This window comes from Tenrec ecaudatus, chromosome 1 (genome assembly GCF_050624435.1).
Source record: "Tenrec ecaudatus isolate mTenEca1 chromosome 1, mTenEca1.hap1, whole genome shotgun sequence".
NCBI classification, from domain to species: domain Eukaryota; kingdom Metazoa; phylum Chordata; class Mammalia; order Afrosoricida; family Tenrecidae; genus Tenrec; species Tenrec ecaudatus.
The window spans coordinates 68,195,443-68,215,951 of NC_134530.1; the positions used below are offsets into that span (position 1 = coordinate 68,195,443).

At 44.6% G+C, this 20,509-nt stretch overlaps 1 pseudogene; it reads right to left on the bottom strand.

Moving 5' to 3' along the window:
* Nucleotides 1-3,339: 3,339 nt before the first annotated feature.
* LOC142425578 (reticulocalbin-1 pseudogene) lies at nucleotides 3,340-20,334 on the bottom strand (annotated as a pseudogene).
* Between the last annotated feature and the right edge of the window lie 175 nt (nucleotides 20,335-20,509).

The window sequence follows — 20,509 nt, forward strand, 5'->3', positions numbered from 1 at the left end:
AATTATTGTTTTTATATCTTACACCGACTGCTGTCTCCCTTCCCCCACAGTTTGTTGTACATCCCCCCTGGGGGGAGGTGATTCTACGTCCATTGTTGTGATGGGTTCCCCCTTCCTCCGCTCCTTCCCTCTACCCTCCTGGTACCATTACTCCCATTGCTGTTCCTGAGGGGGTTATCTGACCTGCATTCCATGTGTCATGAGCTCTTAACTGTACCAGTGTACATGCTCCAGAGTTGAGCCAGAACTGAAAGCCAGAATTGGGGTCATGATGGTGGGGAGTGAGGAAGCCTCAAATAACTAGAGGAAGATTGTTTGATCGGTGCTATCCTGTGCCCTTTTTGACTCATCCCTTCTTCGTGCCCCTTCTGTGAGAGGATGTCCTATTGTCTACAGATGGGTTTGGGGTCAAAAGGTCCAGTCAGAGAATGATCACAAACAGTCGTAGAGACTTTACAGGTGTAGTTGACATGGGAACTGGAAGGATGAATTGTTCATCAGGTAACAGGTGGTGAGAGTAGAAAGAGAGGGAGGACATTTAAGGACAGAACAATATATAAACCATGGAGCTGTGAGACAGCAGCTGGCCCCTAAGTATTTCCTTGTGGTGCAATAGCGGAGTGGTGCAATCAGAACACTCTTTAAAAGAAAATGATGAGGGCAAAGGATGTACGGATGTGCTTTATACACTTGATTGCATATGTATGGATTGTGATAAGAGTTGTATGAGCCCCTAATAAAATGTTAAAAAAAAAAAAAAAGAATGTTCTTTAGAGGTAAACATGGCAAAACTTTTAACATACTTTGAATATGTTATTAGGAAAGGCCAGTTCCTGCAGAAGACATCCTGGATGGTAAGTAGACTCGAGGAGATGAATGGACACAGTAGCTGCAACAGTGAGTTTAACAGAGCAACAGGTACGAGGGAGGTGTAGGACCAGGCAGTGTTTCCGTGTTTTGTACAGGGGGTCACTATGAATTAGAACTGATGTGATAGCACTTAACCATGCCAACGCCGTGAGAAAATGAAAAGTCTGGAAGAGTAAGTGTAGAAGGAAGAGAAGCAAACATGGGACCAAGGATCTTGGGCTTGTGAAACCCGATGGAGTAGACAGAGCTGCCGCAGAGACTTCAGTGCAGCTGTCAGTTCCAGCTTGTGTGTGTCTGTGTAGTGTTGTTATTTGCATCTTTGGATTTTCTTTGTTTTCTCGGTGGAATCCTTTATTTCATTCACTTCCTACTTAACAGCTGGAACTTCAACCTTTGAACGGTTTTTGTGGTTTTCTTTCCTACCAGACACTGTCTTGAAATGAACCTTGTCCTTATTCCATGATGTAAGCTGCCCGGGGCTCACGTGGGAGGGCTGTGGGATCCCCGCACTGGGAGGTGTGTCGCAGCACATCACGAGGCTTCCGGTCCGCTTGTGCCCCACAAGCTCATTCCAATTGGCGGCCACAGATCTGCGCTTCATAGTCCTCATGGACACGTCAAAAACACTTTCCTCAAGAATATTTAAAGTGTGTACCATTCTCCTATGGTTCTTCAAGTACCTGCACTCATCTTCTCTACCTCAAAAATGCAATTTTCTCACATTATCTTTCTTTCTTTTTAAAACGTTTTGTTAGGGAATCATACAACTCTTATCACAATCCATACATACATCAGTCGTGTAAAGCACATCTGCACATTCATTGCCCTCATCATTTTCACAGCATTTGCTCTCCACTTAAGCCCTGGGCATCAGGTCCTCTTGTTTCCCCCTCCCTCCCCGCTCTCCCTCCCTCATGAGCCCTTGATAATTTATAAATTATTATTTTGTCATATCTTGCCCTGTCCGACGTCTCCCTTCACCCCCTTTTCTGTTGTCCGTCCCCCAGGGAGGAGGTCACATGTAGATCCTTGTAATCAGTTCCCTCTTTCCAACCCACTCACCCTCTACCCTCCCAGTATCATCACTCACACCCCTGGTCCTGAAGGGATCATCCACCCTGGATTCCCTGTGTTTACAGTTCCTATCTGCACCAGTGTACATCCTCTGGTCTAGCCAGACTTGCGAGGTAGAATTCGGATCGTGATAGTGTGGGGGGCAGGGGAAGGAAGCATTTAGGAACTAGAGGAAAGCTGTATTCTTCATTGGTGCTACATCGCACCTTGACTGACTCATCTCCTCCCCTAGACCCTTCTGTGAGGGGATCTGCAGTGGCCGACAAATGGGCTTTGGGTCTCCACTCTACACTTCCCCCTTCATTCACTACAGCAAGATTTTTTGTTCTGATGATGCCTTATACCTGATCCCTTCGACACCTCATGATCACACAGGCTGGTGTGCTTCTTCCATGTAGGCTTTGTTGCTTCTGAGCTAGATGGCCGCTTGTTTACCTTCAAGCCTTTAAGACCCCAGACACTATACCTTTTGATAGCCGAGCACCATCAGCTTCCTTCACATTTGCTTATGCACCCGTTTGTCCTCAGTGATCGTATCATGGAGGTGTGTATCCAATGATATAATTTTTTGTTCTTTGATGCCTGATAACTGATCCTTTCGGAACCTCATGATAACACAAGCTGGTGTGTTCTTCCATGTGGGCTTTGTTGCTTCTGAGCTAGATGGCCACTTGTTTATCTTTCAAACCTTTAAGACCCCAGATGCTATATTTTTTTATAGCTGGGCACCATCAGCTTTCTTCACCACATTTGCTTATTCACCCGCTTTGTCTTCAGTGGTTGTGTCAGGAGGGTGAGCATCATAGAATGCCAATTTAATAGAAGAAAGTATTCTTGATTGAGGGAGTACTAAAAAAAAAGTCAAGATGTGGATATCCGGAGCATGTTAGCGAGCCCACGGGGGGACAGACAGAGGTTGGACCCACCCCTTACAGTAACAGCTCAGAGTACAACTTCAAAAATGGAAGAAGCTGAAAAGTCAGCCTTGCTTTGAATTATGCCTACCTAGAAAACCAGAATTTTACCTCACCAACTATTGAATAATGGCAAAAGTAAAAACCAGTCATTAAAACACATGTCAGTCATTCAGTATGACCCCCCTCTCCCCACCGACTGTTTCTGAATAGCAGGGTGTTTTCAAGTTTTAGTTCATTGTAGTTTAAGTCATGTCTTACTAATGCATCGCCATGGAGAGTGGCAATTAATCAAGATTTTAATGTATTTTCAGAGGCATCTTACTAAAAAAATATCAAGGGCTATTTTCTGGTATCTCAGGTCCAAATATTTTTGTTTTGTTTTTTAGGAACAACTGTTTTTAAATTAAACAATTATAGTAACCATCCAAGACTGTGAGACAGCTTCCCACAGTCTGCCAGGCTATGTCTGATGAGCGTTTCAGAGTTGATCATGATTTTTTGTGAGATCTTCACCATAAATCCATAGCTTGGCTTAGGACAAACATGTGCCCGTTCTCCAATAGCTCCTCCTTAGTTAACTTCTCGACCCTGTTTTCACCCCACTCTACACCAAGTGCCTGGCCTCAGCCTGCGTATGGTAGTAATCTTGAGGGAGGATCCAGGGGTGAATCTCATCTCTGCCTAACTTGCCATCCTTGTTCAGGTCTCGGAACTCAGTAAACTGCTCCGGCTCCGACAGAGCCCAGTTGGGCTCCGGGCCTCTGTCCTCGTGGGAAAACACATCAGCAACATGCTCGTCCTGGTCCACGGGCCCATCCCCGTTCCTGCCCATGTCCTTCCTCCAGGGTTTCCAAGACCACGATGGTCTCCATGTGCTCAAGCTCCTCGGGACGTCGGAGGCAGTGAGCTCCTCCCCAGTGGCCACCTGGTCACTCCCCAGGTCTGTGGCCTTGAACCTTCCCGGTCACGAGGTAGCATCTTCAAGGTGTCATGAAATTCAGCAGGGTTGCCTAGGTCGTAACCTTAGGTGGCCTGTTCGTATTCTTCCCAGGAAATGTTACCATCTTTGTCTTGGTCGTCCCGCCAGACTTTGGCCACATTGTCGAAGCTAGATCTTTTCTGCATGCGTTTGATCCAGGTTTTCCGTTCCTCTGGTGGCAATGCCACCCCATCCCTGTCCATTCCATTCCAGTCTTCCGCAGCCTCGCCCAGGCTTGCTTTCGGAGAGAGTTGATCGAAGGTCTGGGAGTCCTCCTTGCTCAGGAAGGCCTCGTGGTTGTCCTGGGCGGCCGCTCGCCCAGCTCCTTGCGCAAGGTGGCTTTGGCCCGCAGCAGTCAGCAGGAGCCCCAGCGTGAACCCAGGCATGGTCTGTCCGGATGTGGGCGGTCCGCAGGGAGCTCCAAGCGAGCGGCCAGGGCAGTGCCTCCGGAATGGGGGCTCAAGTTCACCGGCAGGGCTGGGGTCCAAGCAGGCCTGAGTTTTGTTTATCATTCCTTTCTCACATCACCTAATGGGATCAACTGAGCCCAGATGACCCAGCCACCGTTGCACCTGTAATAGCTACAACTCATGGGTAAGGTCACCACCCACTCCTCCAGTACCTGACCAGTAAAACAGAAATCAATATTGAAATGATGCAATGCCTCAGAAATGACAGGCAATTTCTGTTTGCAACAAGAAGCAAGATAGAATGGAGTACACGAGCGACCTATGCACAGAGCCAAGAGAGGCTCCTGAGAAATAAAAGGCATTGAAATGACCAGAAGAGGAATTTCTAAGAATGATTTTCAGGTTCTTTCAATGAATAGAGAAAAGGACCTATGGAAAAGCAAACAAGCCAGAAAAAAATATAGAGAATAATCAGGAACTTCTACAAACGCAATATTACAAAATTAAACGAAATATTAGAAACCATACAAAAACAGCAATAGAAATACAGATGACTAATACTAAGATACTAGAACTAGATAACACTTTGAAAGAGCAAAATAGCAGAGTTGAAGGAATGAAAATCCAAATTAGTGAGCTCGATCATTAATTTCTCAAGAGCAATCTATGAGAACAATCCATAAAAAGAGCCAAAAAATCTGAAATAAGACTATCAAGAGCAATAAATTACACCTGGTAGGTTTTCCAGAACAAGAATAAACAAATGAACAAAACACAAGAACTATTAGAAGAAAACTTCCCTCATATCATGCAACAGGAGGCAGCCACCCACATAACTGTTCAAGAAGACAGGAGAGATCATAAAAGAAAATCACTATGACATATCATAGTCAAACTTTCCAATATCAAACAATCCCGAGAGGTGCTGGGAAAAAAGAAAAGTTACCTACAATGGAGACTTAATAAACTCAGATTATTCAGCAGAAATTATGCAGGCATGAAGAAAATAGAATAGCATATCAAAACTCTGAAAGAAAACTGCCAATCATGCTGCTTATATCCAACAAAATTACTCCTCAAATATGAGAGAGAAGAGGGGAGCAGGGAGGGAAAAAAGGAAACCGAGCTGATTCCAGGAACCCAAGTGGAAGGCGAATTTTGAGAATGTCGAGGGCAACGAATGTATAAGGGTGCTTTACTCAATTGATGTAAGTATGGATTGTGATAGGAGTTGTATGAGCCCCAATAAAAAGATTTATTAAATTAAAAAATAGAAATAAGAATATTTCCAGATAAGGATAAATTAAAGGAATTTATAAAAACAATCTTACAAAAATAAGGGGAGTTCTTTGGATTGAAAAATCACGAACCACAGCAGACATAAGACAGATCAACATGCAAGACACCATCACTCAGAGATCAGCCCACTCAGAGCAACACTCAAAACAAATTTACAGTACTAAAAATAGTGAACCAGATATAGCATTATACAACGAAGGCAATTAAAAAGTAATAGAGGGTTGCCAAGGGCTCAAGTAGAAAGCAAATGTTTTGAGAATGATGATGGCAACAAATGTACAAATGTGCTTGACACCATGGGTGGACGGACGGACAGATGGATTGTGATAAGAATTGTATGAACCCCCAATAAAATGATTAAAAAAGAAAAGTAATAGAGGGACTAGTATATCTATAAAACATTCAAACAGAGAAGAAGTCAAGCAGTTCGCAAGAAAGAACAGACTGCCTTTAACTTGGGGAGAAAATAATAGCCTCAAGGGAAATGGGCGGAGTCTCATTAAAATAGAAATGCCTAGTAAACACTGTGACACTGGCAAAGAGAGAGCTGGCAGAACACACAGAACGAACTCGGCACGGATAATGCAAGGGACAAAGAAACAGCAATATCACCACACGCAAAACACAGCAAAATGACAGAAATGAATGAACAGCTATCAATAATGACAGGGGATAACCAACACTTCGAAACCATTGGTCCCTCCACGGGAGAAACGAGGCAGTCTACGGCCATAAAGATTTACAGTCTCATAAATCCACAAGGGTGGTACTCTCAGTCCAGTCGGGTCTCATGAATCAGAATCACCTTGGAGGCAAAGAGCTTGAGGTTTGGGCAGTATTACACTGCACATAGTGGAGTGATTGCACAATCAAGAAAGAGGAGCGAAATAGTTAAGACAACAGGACCCAGGGTGGTTGTGTGGCGGCGGTGGCAGTCATGGGGCACCTACTGCAGTTGCCGTCCGTGGTGCCCCTTTGCCCATTGCCTCCCCAGCCTGAGCAATCTTTCCACCTGGCACTCTATAGCAAGCAGGGTCAGATTGCTATCAGAATAGGAAATTATGGAGGCGAGGTTAAGCTTACATGCGCTGACGTATGTAAGACGGTGGACAGTGCGGAACTAAAGACCAGAAAATCAAGAGAATGTGGCTACTAGCTGGACCTCCGGAGCAGGCAGAGATCCAGAGCAGGTCGGAGATCTGGAGCAGGCAGAGATCTGGAGCAGGCAGAGATCCAGAGCAGAGCTCTTGTCTTCTCTTGGCTTTGGGTACCAAGCTAAGTCAGTTTCTGAGGACATCCTCCGCTGATGGCAGCCGATCACAAATGCAAAAAACAGGGACAAACTTAAGGGCCTTAATACAAGGCACAAGCACGCTATAAAACAACGGAAACACACGTAACAGATGACCGGGGTCTCCTAGCAATAAGACAGCTGTGCGCATCATGAGAGTAAAAAGAGAACTCACAAACAGAAAATAATTTTGACAATGATGTATCAGACAAGGGACTAATCTCTAAAACCTATAGAAAAGTGCAACACCTCAACAAGAAAAAGATGGGCAATTCCATTTAAAAATGGGCAGAGGATTTAACAGTCAGCTCACCAAAGAAGTAATCCCGATGACCAGCAAACATGAAGAAATGTCCGTGATCAGTAGTCAAGTCAAAACAATGATTTAACACTTTACACCGTCATGGATAGCTAAGTGCACAAAAAATCAAATAACAAGTACTGGAGATGGTGTAGAAAGATTGGAACTGTTCTACGCTGCTGGACTGTAACACTGTACATACAACTACTGTGACACGTGGTGTGTTGCTTCCTTAAACACATGGGAATAGAAATACCATATGACCTAGCCATGTCTATTTGGTGCATTCCCTAAAGACATCAGGAGCAAAGCATGAGCATCTATGTAGACACCCATGTTCACCACAGCAGCATCCACAACCGTGAAAGATGGAAACAAATGTCCATCCGTGGAAGAATGGATAGAGAAGCTTTGGTACATACACACAATTGGATATTGTGGATCGCTAAAGAATGATGATGAACCCATGAAAGACCTCCTGGCATGGATGGATTTGGAGAGCGTTGTGCTGAATGAAGTTGTTAAGTGCCACAGAGCCGGCTCCAACCCATAGCGACCTTATGCACAACAGAATGAAACCCTGCATGGTCCCGCAGTCATTCCTATGCCTGAGCACACGTATGCAGCCACTGTGTCAATCCATTTCCTTGAAGGCCTCCACTTCACCAAGCATAACGTCCTTTTTCAAGGACCGGTCTCTCCTGACAATATGTCCGAAGTATGTAAGACTTCCCATCCTTGCCTCCCAGGAGCTCTTCCAGCATCATGACACCCAACTACTACAGTACAGCAAACTGACAGCTAAGTGGTGGCTGAGTGACATTAGTGACAAAATGGTAAATGTTGTATGAGACCATTGTTAAAAAAAAGGGAAAAAATCAAAATAGAGGTTTTCGTACCAAAAGAAATAGTTTGATGGTTGCCAGGGGTGGAAGGGGAAGGGAGAGAAGAGGAAGCAATGGCCTAGAGGATAAACAGGTGCTAACTTGGGAAGATAACACCATTCATGAGGGAGAAGAGTGATTAAAAAAAGTGGGAGGTTGGATAAAATTCAACAACTGTGGAGTGGGGACCCAAAGCCCATCTGTAGGCAACTGGACATCCCCTTATGGAAGTGTCTTGGGAGGGAGACGAGCCAGTCGGTGCAGTGTAGCAACAATGAAACATACAATTTTTCTCTAGTTCTTTAATGCTTACCCTCCCCCACTATCATGATCCCAATTCTGCCTTACAAATCTGGCTAGACCAGAGGATGTACACTGGTACAGATAAGAACTGGAAACACAAGGAATCCAGGACAGATGATCCCTTCAGGACCAGTGGTGTGAGTGGCGATACTGGGAGAGTGGAGGGAGGGTGGGGTAGAGAGGGGGAACCAATTATAAGGATCTATGTATAACCTCCTCCCTGTGGGGCAGACAACAGAAAAGTGGGTGAAGGGAGATGTTGGACAGTATAAGATATGACAATAATTTATAAATTATCAAGGGTTCATGAAGGACGGGGGAGTGGGGAGGGAAAATGAGCTGATTCCAGGGGTTTACATGGAGAGCAAATGTTTTGAGAATGATGAGGGTAATGAATGTACAAATGTGCTTAATACAGTTGATTGTGATAAGAGTCGTAAGAGCCCCAATGAAATGATTATTTAAAAAATGGAAAGAGGAAAAAAAAGAATTCAACAACTTTGTAGAATACAAAAAATCTGAAATGTAAGCCTCCATCTAATTTACTATACATATACATATATATACATACATATATATCTATATACACGCACACTTTTTTATTTTTTAAGGAAAATTTGGTGGTTTGAATCCTCCCAGAAAGAGGTGCCTTGGAAGAAAAGCCTGGTGATGTGCTTTCCATAAACCAGTCATTGTAAACTCTAAGGCACACAATTCTACTGACATATGTGAGGTTGCCAGGAGGTGGGATCAGGTTGGGTTTGGGCTTATTATTGCCACGCATTATGCTAAGCAGTGTATGTGAAGTAGCCCAGCTAATCCTCACATCAGCCCTACGAAATAGCCATTGTCATGGTCATCCCCAGGGATGACCAAAAAATGTGAGTAACTTGTAAATTGCTTACAGCTAGGAAATGGCGTAAGTAGGATTTGAACAGATAGTCTGGTACTAGAATCAACTCTTTTAACAAAAATGCTAAATATACTACCTCGCAAAAACTAAATAAATAGTAGTGGTAATAATGGTAGTAATAGCAGCTCCCATTTAAAGTATTCATCATGTCCCATAAGCTATCGTATGCCAGACATATTCGTGATTTTGACAAGGGTCACCCCATCCCTCAAGTGGACAAACTAGGACTCAGATCCTGACTCTCTGTTGTTCTTGTTGGGAGGTGTGCCATTGGGTGGGTCTGACCCATAGCAATCCCATGCACCACAGAATGCAAGCCGCCAGGACCTGCACACCCCTCACAGTCGTGCCTGTGCCTGAGCCGCTGATGCAGCCACTGTGCCAGTCCCCCTCATTGAAGGCTTTCCCCTTGTTCGCAGTCTCTCCACTTTACCAGACATGGAGTCCTTCTCCAGGGACTGGTCTCTCCTGACACTATATCCAACATATGTCAGACAAAGCCTTGCCATCCTTGCCTCTAAGGAACACTTTAGGTTGCCTGAACTTGGGGACAAATGAAGTATAGCAGGAACTAGAATCATTTCTTACAAACTGTGGTAGTCACCTAATCTGGTGTGAATTTAAGGATTACGAGTGTAGTGTAGGGGTGGAGTCCAGGCTGTCAACCTGGAGACAGCCAATGAGATTTCTGTGGGCATGGTCTTCCCCTGAGGATTCTGGGAAATCTCGTACTTCCTCCTTGGAGGCAGAAGACACCTCTCTCTGCTACTCCCTGAGAGTCATTGCAGAAGACAAGCCGCATGGATGAAACCAGACCTCGGAAGCCGGAGAAGCCACAGCAAGACCCCTGCCAGCACTGAGATGTTTCCAATGACACTGGATCCAAAGACTTTTCCCCCACTGGCTTGTGATCTTCTGAATTCGGCATCATTGCATGTGTTTCATGAGTCTGAAGAGGACTTTATAGATTGATATCAGAAATATGGGCTAATATCGGACTTATGGACTTGATCTGGGCTGGGATGTTTTCTCAATGTTCAATTGCTCTTGTATATAAATCTCTTTCTTATACGCATATGTGTGTCCATGGATTTGTTTCTCTAGTCTATCCAAACTACAAAAGTGGAGTGTGAAAAGGTAATTCACTATACATGGCAGGAGTGAAGTTGCAGACACCCAGGCTCGTTAGGAAGCTTCACAGACTTTTGAAAGGGGACTGGCTTATGGAGGTGAGATAGTTTATTGTGCCAGCCTGGCCGATAAATACAAGTAGGATTAACTGAAGGGCAGAGGGATAAATGGCTCGGTGAGCCTCGCCTTGCTTGTTCTGTGCCTCAGTTTAAAGGGGTACACTACCTGTGGGATGCCTAACCTGTGGACTGTGTCGCTGTAAGTTGAGGTCCCTTTACGCCCACACGATTGGAATGTTCATCTCTGGAGCTGGGGACCGACAGTTGGTGACAGTTGGGGACCTGCCTTGATGTTTGCTGCCTGGGTATATATAGCCCAGCTCTCTCTACAGAAGGGGACTGGCAACTGGCAGCTCTCAAACCTTAAAGGACTGTTAGTGTCTCACTGCTTTATAATTTAACTGTTAATTTCTTGTATTATCTATCTGTATATAATTTAATGGTTCATTTCTTGGATTATATATCTATCTTTATAAATATATTTATGTATAATTACTAGCAATCTGGTTTGTCTCTCTGGAGAACCCTGTCCACCACATTTTGGTACCAGGAGTGCTTCTAGAGAAATAAACTATAAATATAGATTTCTTAAATTGGCTTTGCAACCTATTTAGTCTTAACGTGGATACATCTACTACCCGTACTTATCCATGGTGTGAAATAGCAAAGATAATACCTAAAGTAGCACCTAAAGTAGATGACGTGCTGGATAAAGGAGATGCTCTAGGCAATCATATATTTGATATTTTCCAGGAGTTTTGTGATAAAGTATAGGGAAGCTGGTTGGCTGGTCCTTCTTACAATGGAAAGTGTGATCAAGGAGAGGGATGATCTCAGAGCCTCAAAAGCATGCCTCAGGTGCAGACTAACAGATTAGAAAACTTCCATCTGTGCTACAAAGGAGAGCCTTCTCTCCTCTAGTAAAAGAGCGGACATTGCTGAGAACCAGGTCCAGAGTCTCAACTGAATTACAACGGCAGCTGAATTGCAGATCTAGAGTAGTGTCTGAAACCAAAGTAAGGGCATTAATTGGGAAAAGTTGGGACCCTGAAACATGGGATGGGAACATATGGGCTGATGATCCAGAAGAAGAGGATATTGAGCCCTTAGAAACACCTGAGCAGATTAGCCAAACGATTCAAGTTGATATGCCAGGTGAGGCTGCATCAGTAGCATTACCTGAGGAAGATGCCTCGCAAGATATTGCTGAGAGCACTGAGGAAACACCCTCACCACCCATTATTTCCGCTAGACCTGTCACTAAAGTTAAGTCTCAGAAACCTCCTAAAGGTGAGGTTGAGATGATTATCCAAGAAGAAGTGCGCTACACACATAAAGACCTACTCGAGTTCTCAAATACGTACAAGCAAAAGCCTGGAGAATACCCCTGGGAATGGTTACTAAGGGTGTGGGATACTGGTGCACGAAATGTAATATTAGACCAGTCTGAGTTTCTGGATATGGGACCCCTAAGCACAGACTCTTCTTTCAATGTCTCTGCGAGACAAGCTAAAAAAGGATCTAAGTCTTTATTTGGTTGGTTCAATGAAGCATGGACTGCCAGATGGCCTAGATTAGACCAACTTGAAGGTACCTGACCTACCTAGGTACACTGTAGAGGAAGGCATCCAATAGCTTAGAGAAATTGGTATGTTAGAATGGATCTATCAAGATATTCCCATAGACCCAAAAAGGGGGTGTCCTGAGGACATACCCTTTACCACAACCATAAGGAACAAGTTTGTGAAGTGGGCCCCAGCATCTCTTAAGACTGTAATTGCTATTTTATGTGCACCAGGATTAACAGTGGGCACTGCCCTAAGCGAACTCCGACATTTGTCCACAATGGGGCTGATTGATCCCCATGATGGTAGAGGGCAGGTGTCAGCACTGAATCAACAGAGACAGGGTGGGCGTGGTTATAATAGACAACAAGATTTCAATAATAAAGCAACCTGTCTCGTGTGGAATTATGGCATTGGCTAATTAGCCACAGTGTCCCTAGGAATGAAATAGATAGGAAGCCTACTAAATATTTACATGATCTGTACAGGCAAAAGAATGGTAGATCAGGTGAACAGCAGAATAGACAGTCACGATCGCTCAATCAATTCCCAGACCTGAGCCACTTTACAGACCCACAACCCCTTGAATGAAGGGGAAGCCAGGTCCCTTGTAACGAGGACCCTACTACATCACTGAAGGTTTATACTGTTAGTCTTTCTTCTAGCCTTCCCCAAAGGGACCTGCGGCCTTTCACAAGAGTGACTGTTCATTGGGGGAAAGGAAATAATCAAACTTTTCGGGGATTACTAGACACCAGCTCAGAACTGACACTAATTCCAGGAGACTCAAAATGTTTCGAAGGCCCACCAATCAGAGTGGGGGCTTATGGAGGTCAAGTTATCAATGGAGTTTTAGCTCAAGTACGCCTCACTGTGGGTCCAGTGGGGCCCTGGACCCATCCTGTGGTTATTTCCCCAGTTCCAGAATGCATCATTGGAATAGACATACTTAGTAACTTTCAGAACCCCCATATCGGATCCCTAAAATGTGGAATAAGGGCTATCATGGTAGGAAAGGCCAAGTGGACACCATTAGAATTGCCATTACCTAGGAAAATAGTAAACCAAAAGCAGTACCGCATTCCTGGAGGGATTGCAGAGATCAGTGCCACCATCAAAGACTTGAAAGATGCAGGGGTGGTGATTCCTACCCCATCCCTGTATAACTCACCTATTTGTCCTGTAAAGAAGACAGATGGATCCTGGAGAATGACAGTGGATTATCATAAACTTAACCAGGTGGTGACTCCAATTGCAGCTGCCATTCCAGATGTGATTACATTGCTTGAGCAAATTAATACTTCTCCTGGTACATGGTATGCAGCTACTGATCTGGCTAATGCCTTCTTCTCAATACCAGTCTCAAAGGACCACCAGAAGCAGTTTGTCTTCAACTGGCAGGGGCAACAATATACTTTCACAACTCTCCCCCAGGGGTACATCAACTCTTCTGCCCTATGCCATAATTTAGTCCGAAGGGACTTTGACCACCTGTCTATTCCACAAAATGTCACACTGGTCCATTATATTGATGACATTATGCTGATTGGACCCACTAAGGAGGATGTATCAAAGACTCTAGATTCATTGGTACAATATCTGCGTACAAGGGGTTGGGAAATTAACTCAACAAAGATTCAGGTACCCTCCACATCAGTAAAATTTCTATGGGTCCAGTGGTGTGGAGCATGTCGAGATATTCCTACTAAAGTGAAGGATAAGCCATTGCATTTAGCGCCCCCAACGACTAAAAAAAAGGCACAACACCTAGCGGGCCTCTTCGGATTTTGGAGGCAACATATTCCTCACTTGGGTGTTCTACTTTGACCTATTTATCAAGTGACACGAAAAGCCTCCAGTTTTGAGTGAGGCCCAGAACAAGAAAAGGCTCTTCAATAAGTTCATGCTGCCGTGCAAGCTGCTTTGCCACTGGTACCATATGATCCAGCTGATCCAATGGTGCTAAAGGTGTCTGTTGTAGATAAAGATGCAGTGTGGAGTCTTTGGCAGGCCCCTATTGGTGAATCACGTTGGGATTTTGGAGTAAAGTCTTGCCATCCTCTGCAGACAACTACTCACCCTTTGAAAAACAGCTGTTGGCCTGTTACTGGTCCTTGGTGGAGACTGAACGCCTCACCATGGGCCACCAAGTCACCATGAGGCCTGAATTACTTATCATGAGCTGGGTATTGTCTGACCCACGTAATCATAAAGTTGGACGTGCGCAGCAACACTCCATTGTTAAATGGAAGTGGTATATATGAGATCGGGCCAAAGCAGGACCTGAAGGAACAAGTAAGCTGCATGAAGAAGTGGCCCAAATGCTCACAGTCTCAACTCCTATCACATTGCCTTCTTTCTCCCAGTCTGCACCTATGGCCTCCTGGGGAGTTCCTTACCCTATTTTACCTGAAGACCAAAAAAGTCATGTTTGGTTTACAGAAGGCTCTGCATGATATGCAGGTGCCACTTGTAAGTGGACAGCAGCAGCACTACAGCCCCTTTCTGGGATCTCCCTGAAGGACAGTGGTGAAGGGAAATATTCCCAATGGGCAGAACTTTGAACAGTGCACCTGGCCGTTCAGTTTGCATATAAGGAAAAATGGCGAGATATGAGACTGTATACTGATTCATGGGCTGTGGCGAATGGCTTGGCTGGATGGTCAGGGAATTGGAAGGACCATGATTGGAAAATTGGTGACAAGGAGGTGTGGGGAAGAGGTATGTGGATAGACCTCCCTGAATGGGCCAAGAAAGTAAAGGTAATTGTGTCTCACGTGAACTCTCACCAAAGGATTACCTCTGAAGAGGAGGACTTTAATAATCAAGTGGATAAGATGACACGCGCTGTGGAGACTGGTCCTCCTCTTTCCTCTGCCACTCCTGTTAGCGCCCAATAGGCACATGAACAAAGTGGACATGGTGGCAGGGATGGAGGTTATGTATGGGCACAGCAACATGGACTTCCACTCACCAAGGCTGACTTGGCCACTGCCACTGCTGAGTGTTCCATTTCCCAGCAACAGAAACCAACATTAAGTCCAAGATAGGGGACCGTTCCTCGGGGAGATCAATCAGCAACTTGGTGGCAGGTTGATTACACAGGACCACTTCCATCATGGAGGGGACAGTGTTTGTTCTTACTGGAATATACACCTACTCTGGATATGGGTTTGCCTTCCCTGCACGTGATGCTTCTGCCAAAACTACCATTCGTGTACTTACAGAATGCCTCATCCACCGGCATGGCATCCCACATAGCATTGCTTCAGATCAAGGAACTCACTTCACAGCAAATACAGTGCGGCAATGGACCCATTTCCCTTGGAATCCACTGGTCGTATCATGTTCCTCATCATCCTGAAGCTGCCGGCTTGATAGAACGATGGAATGGGCTCCTAAAGACACAATTACAGCGCCAACTAGGTGGCAACAACTTGCGGGGCTGGGGCAATGTTCTCCAGGAAGCCGTATACGCTCTAAACCAGCGGCCAATATATGGTGCTGTGTCTCCAATAGCCAGAATTCATCGGTCCAGGAACCAAGGGGTGGAAGCTGGAGTGGCACCACTCACTATTACTCCTAGTGATCCCCTTGCAGCATTTTGCTTCCTGTCCCAGCAACCCTGTGTTCCTCAGGCCTGCAGGTCCGGTCCCGAAGGCCTGCAGGTCCGGTCCCGAAGAAAGGAACTCTCCCTCCTGGAAACACAGCATGGATTCCACTGAACTGGCAGCTGAGAATGCCCCCTGGGCACTTTTGACTTCTCATGCCTTTGGATCAACAGGTCAGGAAGGGTGTCACTATACTGAGTGGTGTGATTGATCCTGATTGTCAAGGAGAAATTGGACTGGTGTTACATCATGGAGATAAAGAAGAATATGTCTGGAATCCAGGAGATCCCATAGGCCGACTCTTAGTGCTACCATGCCCTGCTATTAAAGTAAATGGTAAGTTACAGCAACTCAAACCTAACAGGACTTATGATGACCCAGACCCCTCAGGAATGAAGGTCTGGGTCACCCACCAAGCCAAAAACCACAGCCAGCTGAAGTGCTTGCTGAGGGCAAAGGTAATACAGAATGGGTAGCAGTAAAAGGCAGTTCTACCTATCAATTATGACCACATGATCAATTGCAAAAGCAAGGTTTGTAATTGTCAATGTATTTTCTTTTTATGTGATTATTGCATATATTTCCTTTGTTCAAGTATGTTATATCAGATATAATTTGACTCCGTGTGTTTTCATTTATATGTATGATAGATGATTGATGATAAGTATAAGTGTGATTTCATTAATATCTGGAAAGTATATAAGTATGTTGGGTAAAGAATTGTGTACAGGTGCCAGGTTGGCAAGGGGTAGATTGCAATAGTTTATTGTGCCAGCCTGGCCGATAAACACAAGTAGGATTAATTGAAGGGCAGATGGATAAATGGCTAGGTGAGCCTCGCCTTGCTTGTCTCTCGTTCTTTAATCATCGGACTGGCGTGCGGCTGCCTTGCTTGTTCTGTGCCTCAGTTTAAAGGGGTACACTACCTGTGGGATGCCTAGCCTGTGGAATGTGTCGCTGTAAGTTGAGGTCCCTTTAAGCCCACACGATTGGAATGTTCATCTCTGGAGCTGGGGACTGACAGTTGATGAAAGTTGGGGACCTGCCTTGCTGTTTGCTGCCTGGGTATATATAGCCCAGCTCTCTCTACAGAAGGGTACTGGCGACTGGTGACTCTCAAGACCTAAAGGACTGCTAGGGTCTCACTGCTTTATAATTTAACTGTTAATTTCTTGTATTATCTATGTGTATATAATTTAATGGTTCATTTCTTGTGTTATAGATCTATCTTTATAAATATATTTTTATATAATTACTAGCAATCTGGTTTTTCTCTCTAGAGAACCCTGTCCAACACAATGTTCATCAGACACAAACCTGGGGGAAAGTGCTCCAAGCTGAGAACAACAAAAGTAAAAGAAGGGCGACTTGAAATAACTGGAAGAGCTCAGGAAACCATAAGAAGCTTGTATGGTTTCCGAATACAGTCAGTGGTGAGAAATACAAAAAATAAGGCAGAAGGAGGCAGGGTCTTGGAATACACAGACTCATCTTTGCCCTTCTAAGGAATCTGAACGGTGTTGCAAACCTTTTCAATAAAGAGGAGGGAGGGGAAAAAATGAGGAGCTGATGCCAGGGGCTCAAGTGGAAAGCAGATGTTTTGAGAAAGATGGGGGAAGCAAATGTGCAAATGTGCTTGACACATGGATGTATGGATGGATTGTGATAAGCATTGTACGAACCCCAAATAAAATGATTCTTAAAAAGTGAATATATATCCCTAAGACCTGGTCTGAAGGGACTGGTTCAAAATAGGAAACTGAGATCTGTTTTCTCTTAATGCATGCATACAGCTTTTGCATCCTTTAAAAATACTTTCAAATAAAATGGCCACTCCTGGATTACTTTTATTCTGGGAATTTCAGTATGCTTGGCACGCTGCTCCCACAATCTTCCTCTCCCCCGGTTGGAGTAGTAGAGGGCTGGAGTGATCACAGGGATCTTCATCAAGGGAGTGATGTGCTCAAATTTTTAATTTACAGAGCTCTGGTAGCCTCTTGGAGTGAGCAAGCCTGAAGATAAGGGGTTTGAATTTTTGTGAAAAGGGACCAAGAACTAAAACAGAAGGGCAGGAGGGATGGATCTTGGTTAGAGAGGATTGACAGGGTTTGGTTTCTGATTGGGGATTGGGCGCTGGGCACAAGGCCCCAAATTGGGATAGTTTAGAACAGCTTCCATACTCCTAGCTTGGGTCATACCAAGGAAAACTAGAGAGAATGGGATTGGAGAGAAGGCTGATTGGATGAAGATGCTCATAACTTGAAGTACCTGTGCAACACGTAGAGATGCCCAATAAGCAATCTGATACACTGATCTGCAGGTCTGGAAGAGATGTGGGCTAAAAATAAAACTTATTTAAGTTATGAATATAAAGATGGTGGTCCCAGAGAGGGCATGTAGAACAAGAGGAGAGAGTTAAGGACAGAGTCTTAAGACATAACAGCATTTAAGAAGCAGAACTAAAGACCGTGCGGGAATTGTGCCCAGTCCAACAGCGCCCCCTCCTCCACCCCCACATACTGGGGTGATACATGAAGGGAGCGCAACATAGCAGCAAGGGGAGCAAAGCAACTAAGTCACAAAGGAATCCCGAAAATAGACTTCAGACTCAGAGGGCAGGGCTGGGCATCTGATCAGACTCAAATGGAAAACATACATAAGGGTCAGCACACAGACCTGGAACTATTTATAGTCCCTTTCTTCCTCTTCTTCTTTTTTTTCATGTCTATCTATATAAGATAGGCAAGATAAACAATCCCAAGGTAAAAACAGCGGGACCAACAGTTCTGGGGGGACAGGAGAGAGGTGTGGGGATAGGGAAGGTGGAGCCAACAAACTCAGGGACAAGGGAACAAGAAAACTAAAATCAATGGTGAGGAGGGTGTAGAATGCCTGGTAAGGTTTGTGTAAGGGAAATGTAGCTGAGAGGAATTACTGAGAGCCGAATGAAGGTCATACATGAGACGGGGACAGGAGGAAGGTAAAAGGAAATAGAGGAAAGAACCAAGAGGCAAAAGACATTTATAGAGGCATCAATAGAGGCATTTACATTTGTAACTGTATTAATATATAATGATATGGATATAGGCCCATGTACACATATTATATGTAAGTATTAAGGAAACGTATAGACATTGGGCCTCTACTCAAGTACTCCCTCAATGCAAGAACACTTTGTTCTAATCACCTGGCATTCTGTGATGCTCACCTTCCCAATCTGACTGCTGAAGACAAAGTGGGTGCATAAGCAAATGTGGTAAAGAAAGCTGATGGTGCCCAGTTATTAAAAGATAAAGTGTCTGGGGTCTCAAATGCTTGAAGTTAAACAAGCGGCCACCTAACAGGGAAGCAGCAAGTCCACATGGAAGAAGCACACCAGCCTGTGTGGTCATGAGGTGTCAACAGGATCAGGTATCAGGCATCCAAAAGACCCAAAATAAACAGCCATTTTGATACCAACGAGGGGTGTCAGAGTGGAGACCCAAAGTCCACCTATAGACAATTGGACATCCACACACAATAGAGTTACAGGAAGGGATGATTCAGCCAGGGTGTTGTATAGCACAGACAAACACAACATTCCTCTAGTTCTTTAATGCGCCCCAACCACTATCCCACTATCATGACCCCAGTTCTACCTTACAAATTTTGCTAGATCGGAGCATATACACTGGTACGGATAAGAACTCTTGACACATGGAATACAGATAAGATTAACACACACACACCCGAGGAACAGTATTGGAAGTAGTGATACCCTGAGGGGAGGGGAAAAGTGGGGGGGGGGGAAGAGGAAGAAAGGGAGAACTGATCTCAAGGCTCAATGTAGAACCCAGCCCCACCAAGGAGATAAACAACAGAAACATGGGTGGAGGGAGACAGCAGACAGTGTAAGATATGAAAATAATAATTTATAATTTACTAAGGGTTCACGAGGGTGGAAGAAGAGGGGGACAGGGCAAAAAGAGGAGCTGATACCAAGGGCTCAAGTAGAAAGAAGTGTTTTGAAAATGATGGCAACATATGTACAAATGTGCTTGATATAATTGATGTATTAACTGTCATAAGAGCTGTAAGAGCCCCCAGTAAAACGATTAAAAAGCAGCAGCAGGGAGAGGTGTAAAAGCCCCCAAAGCTGCAGAGACAGAATGATTAGAGGGGTAGAACAAGGAGACTGTACATCGTTGGACGCTAAGGGGGAAGAAAGATGATTAAAGGAAGTGGTGGACAATGTTAAAGTTTGTGTAGAGAGCAAGCATTATGAGACATGAAAAGACTTCTCTGGAGTTCACTGCTAGAGAAAAGTGATTGGAGTGGAAGTAGAAGCATGACTGCAGGGTCTGGGGGTGAATGGGAGGTGTGGGGAAGTAGACAGTGATTGTTGTTGGCGTTCGGTTCTGATTCATAGCAACACGATACACAAAGAACAACACAGGACCTGATCTTGTGCCATGCTCTTAATTGTCAAATGTGAGTCCATTGGAGCGGCCACGGTGTCAAATCATCTCACTCAGGGTCTTCCTCTTCCTTGCTGACCCTCTACTATACCAAGCATTATGTCCTTCCCCAGGGACTGGTCTCTCTTGATAACATGTTCTAAGTGTGTGAGAGGAAGTATCAGCATCTCCAGTCCTAAGGGGCAATCTTGCTATACCTTTCACAATACTGATTTGTTGGTTCTCCTGGCTGTCCATGGCACTTCCAGCATTCTTCACCAGCAGCATCATTCAATCGCATCAGTTCTTCTTTGGTCCTTCTTACTCATTGTCCAACATGTATAAGCATATGGGGCAAATGAAAATACTGTATCTTGCGTCAGGTACACCTTGGTGCTCAAAGTGACTTCCTTTTTTTGATCACTTGAAAGAGGTGTTGTGTAGCAGTTATGCCCAATGCAACATG